We start from the raw sequence: 5,020 nt of genomic DNA, 5'->3' as shown, positions 1-5,020 counted from the left end.
AATGATCTCCAGGAGGGTTTAAACTAATTCTGCAGGGGAATGGTAACCTGAATTGGAGCTCCACTGACAGGAAGTTGAGACTAGTGAGATCATAAATAAGGTTTAAAGGTCGCAAGAGTGTACCGGCAGGCCAGAAGGTGGTTTGAAGTGTGTCTACTTTCATGCTAGGAATGTCCGGAATAAGGTGGGTGAACTTGCAGCATGGTTGGTACCCGGGACTTCGATGTTGTGGCCATTTCAAAGACACGAATCGAGCAAGGACAGGAACGGTTGTTGCAGGTTCCGCGATTTAGATGTTTTAGTAAGAACAGGGAATGTGGTAAAAGAGGGGGAGGTGTGGCATTGTTAGTCAAGGACCATATCACGGTGGCAGAAAGAATGTTTAATGAGGACTCGTGTACTGAGGTAGTATAGGATGAAATTAGAAACAAGAAAGGAGAGATCACCCTGTTGGGAATTTTCTATAGCCCTCTGAAATGCTCTAGAGATGTAGAGTAAAGGATTGCAAAGATGATTCTGGATAGGAGCGAAAGTAATAGGGTAGTTGTTATGGGTGACTTTAAGTTTCCAAATATTGGTTGGAAATGTTACAGTTCGAGTACTATAGATGGGTCAGTTTTTGTCCAATGTGTGCAGGAGGATTTCCTGACACAGTATGTAGCTCGTCGAAGAGTGTGGTCCTGGGAAGGCGCAACTGGTCAGGCAGCATCTGAGGAGCAGATGAATCGACGGTTCAGGCATAAGCCTTTCATCATAAATGAGGCTAGTTGGCCAAGGGTGTTGAGAGATAAAGGGAGGGGGACGGGCTGTGGGGAAGGTAGCTGGGAAAGGGATAGGTAGAGGACGATGGGAGTTGAAAGTGATAGGTTAGACAGGAATGTGGGGCAGATAGATTGGAAGGAAGATAGGCAGGTAGGACCATTCAAGAGGACAGTGCCGAGTTGGGAGATTGGGATAAGATAGAAGGAGGGGAATAGGGAAACTGGTGAAATCCACAGTGATTCTGTGTGGTTGAGGGGTCCCAAGGTGGAATATGAGGCATTCTTCCTCCATATGTTGGTTGGTTAGGGTTTGACAATGGTGGAGGCCCAGGACCTACAAGTCCTTGGCAGAGTGGGAGGGAAAGTTAAAGTGTTCAGCCACAGGCTGATGGGGATGGTTAGTGCGGGTGTCCCAGAGATGTTCTCTGAAATATTCCACAAGTTGGCGTCCTGTCTTTCCAATGTAGAAGAGACCACTTGAGGTGCAATGCATGCAGTAAATGATGTGTGTGGAAGAACAGTCAACTTCTGATTGATGTGGAAGGATCCTTTGGGGACTTGGATGGAGGGAGGCGGGAGGTGTCGGTGCAGGTTTTTGCACTTTTTGTAATGGCAGTGGAATATGCCGGGAGGGGAGTTTGGGTTGGTGGGGTCCGCGGACCTGACAAGGGAGTCATGGAGAGAATGGTCTCTCTAAATCATAGATAAGGCCGGCGAGGGAAATATGTCTCAGGTGGTGAGAATGGCAGTGAATGAGGTTGGTGGGGTGGAAGCTGAGTACCAGAGGTGTTCTGCCCTCGTTGCGATTGTTGGGGGGGGGGGGGGGGGGTGTTTCAATGGTGCAGATGCGAGAAGTGGAGGAGATGCACTGGAGGGCATCATCAACCATGAGGGAAGGAAAGTTCTCCTCACTTTCTCCTCACTAGTATGCAAATAGGACAACAAGAAGCGAGGCCACATTGGATTTGGTACTGGGTAATGAGCCAGGCCAAGAGTTAGATTTGAGCACTTTGGTGATGGTGACCACAGTTTGCTAACATTTACTTTAATGGTGGAAAGAGATACTTATATACAAAAGGGCAAGGTTTATAGCTGGTGAAAGGCAATTATGATGTGACTAAGCAAGATTTAGAATGCATAGGATGGGGAAGGAAACTTGGGGATGGGCATAATTGAAATGTGTAGCTTATTCAAAGAACAGCTACTGCGTGTCCTTGATAAGTATGCATCTGTCAGGCAGGGAGGAAGTGGTCGAGCGAGGGGAGGAAGGAGGCTTATGTAAAGATATGACGTGAAGACCCAGTTAGGGTGCTTAAGTATTAAAAGTTAGCCAGGAAGAGCCTAAAAAGAGAACTAAGAAGAGCCATGGGGGGACATGAGAAGTCTTTGACAGGTAGGGTCAAGGATAACCCCTAAAGCTTTATATTGGTATGTCAGGGATAAAAGAATGAGTAGAGTAAGATTAGGGCCACTCACGGACAGTCGTGGGAAGTTGTATATGGAGTCCGAGGAGATAGGAGAGGTGCTAAATGAATATTTTTCAGCAGTATTTACACAGGAAAAAGACAATATTGTCGTGGATAATACTGAGATACAGAGTATTAGACTAGATGGGATTGAGGTTCATAAGGAGGGGTTGTTAGCAATTCTGGAAAGTGTGAAAAAATTTGAGTCCTCTGGACTGGATGGAACTTATCGTAGGATTCTCTGGGAAACCAGGGAGGATATTTCAGAACCTTTGGTTTTGATTTTTATGTCGTCATTTTCTACAGGAATAGTGCCAGAAGACTGAAGGACAGCAAATGTTGCCCGCTTCATTCAAGAAGGGGAGTAGACTAGTGAGCCTTACATGATTTGTGGGTAAAGTGTTGGAAAGAATTATAAGAGGTAGGACTTATAATAATCTATAAAGGAATAATTTGATTAGGTATAGTCAACACGGTTTTGTGAAGGGGTAAGTTATGTCTCACAAAACATTTTGAGTTCCTTGAGAAGGTGAACGAAGGTGAATGAGGCTAAAGCGATTGATTTGGTGCATATGGATTTCAATAAAGTGTTTGATAAGATTCCCCACGGTAATCTATTGCAGAAAACATGTAGGCGTGGGATTGAAGTGTGCCTTAGCAGTTTGGATCAGGAATTGGCTAGCTGAAAGACCACAGAGAATGGTGGTTGATGTGAAAATTTCATCCTGGAGTTCAGTTACTCGTGGTGTACCACAAGGATGTATTTTGGGACCACTGCTGTCTGTCATTTTTATAAATGACCTGGAGGAGGGTGCAGAAGGAAGGGTTTGTGAATGACACTAAGGTCAGTGGAGTTGTGGACAATGCAGAAGAAGGCTGCACGTTACAGAGAGACATAGATAAGCTGCAGAGTTGGGCTGAGCGGTGGCAAACATAGTTTAATGCAGAAATGTGTGAGGCCATTCACTTTGGAAGGAACAACACGAATGCAGAGCACTGGGCTATTGGTAAGGTTCTTTGTATGTGGATGAGCAGAGTGATGTTCGTGTCTATGTATATAAATTTTTGAAAATTGACACCCAGGTTGATAGGGTTGTTAAGAAGGCATACAGCGTGTTAGCTGTTTTGGTACAGGGATTGTGTTTCAGAGGCATGAAGTCATATTGCAGTCAAAACTTCTGGTGCAGCAACACTTGGAGTATTGTGCACATTTCTGGTCGCTGCATTGTAGGAAGGACTTGGAAGCATTGGAAAGGGCGCAGAAGAGATTTATCAAGATGTTCCTGGTATGGAGGGAGTATTTTAAGGGGAAAGGCTGAGGGATTTGAGGCTGTTTCCATTAGAGAGAAGGAGGTTGGGAGGTGACTTCATAGAGTCATACAAGATGATCAGAAGATTAGATCGGGTCAACAGTGAAAGCCTTTTTCCTCTGATGGTGATGGCTAGCACAAGGGGGGCATGGCTTTAAATGGAGGGGTGATAGACACAGGACAGATGTAAGGAGTAAGTTCTTTACTCAGAACGTAACACCCTGCCTGTAACAGTAGTAGACTCGCCAACTTGAACAGCTTTGAAACGGTGATTGGATAAGTATATGAATGATAATGGAATAATATAGGTTAGATTGGCTTCAGATTGGTTTCACAGGTCGATGCAACATCGAGGGACGAAGGCCCTGTACTGTGCTGTAATTTTCTCTGTTCTATGTTCTAAGCAATAATACCCTGGCCAACTACCACTTCATAATTTCCTATTGATCAACAGTAAAATGATAGAAGGTGTCCTCAACAGTGCTATCAAGCAGCACTTGCTTAGCAATAAACTGCGGACTAACACGCCCAGTTTGGGTTTTGTCAGACTAACCCAACTTCCGAGCTCATTACAATCTTGGTTCAAACATGAGCAAGACGCCAAATTTCAGAAATGAGGTGAGAATGGCAGCCCTTGACATCAAGGGTATATTTCATTGCGTTTGTCGTCAATGGGCCCTAGCTAAACTGAAGTTAATGATGCTCTGGACCAGGCCAGACCCCTCGAAGCATTTCAAGAAAGTAGCCAAGGCGCTAACAATGTGAGGAGATTGAAGCACGTGTAACATGGATAGCCAGGAGTGATGCCGATTGTCAAACCACTTAATTTTAAACAAAACAGAACTTACTTACAAGATTACTGAATGAAGCACAAAGAGAATTGAATACCAAATAACCTAACCTTTCCGAAAAGCCAGCAGACTATCCCAACTTAATGATGCTGTTCCCAAGTCGAAGAGTGTGGTGCTTGAAAAGCACAGCCAGTCAGGCAGAAAGTGATAATCAGGAGAATTGACATTACGAGCATAAGCTCTTCACCCTGATGCTGCCTGACCGACTGTGCTGTTCCAGCACCACACTGTACGACTCTGATTTCCAGCATCTGCAGTCCTCACTTTATCCATGCTGTCCCCAATACTTGCAACAATCCCCATAAAAAGCAATTGGCACAAACGGTAACATAAAACACAGTGTCTTCCAGGAGAAATGTCAGAGAGAGAGGAGGTTCAGCCTGGACCTGTTTCTTTGGGTCCAGCACCTTTTTCAGAGCGCAGCTGAGCCGGGAGAACTGGCCACTCTTCATTCATTAAGCAAGTGCTTTTTTTTTCAAAATCTTGAAAGCCATTTGCTTCAGGCAGTATTGATTAGTTATAATGAAACAGGCACTAAATCCCTTCAACCCCAGACGTTTCTGAACCTGTGATTATATAACAAAACAGGAAAGAAAAAACAAAGTCAGCATAACATTTTTGAAAGAACAGCA

This window comes from Chiloscyllium plagiosum, unplaced genomic scaffold (genome assembly GCF_037043375.1).
Source record: "Chiloscyllium plagiosum isolate Xiang-an unplaced genomic scaffold, Cpla_swu_hap1 HiC_scaffold_24, whole genome shotgun sequence".
Taxonomy (NCBI): domain Eukaryota; kingdom Metazoa; phylum Chordata; class Chondrichthyes; order Orectolobiformes; family Hemiscylliidae; genus Chiloscyllium; species Chiloscyllium plagiosum.
This window is presented reverse-complemented; position numbering follows the sequence as displayed.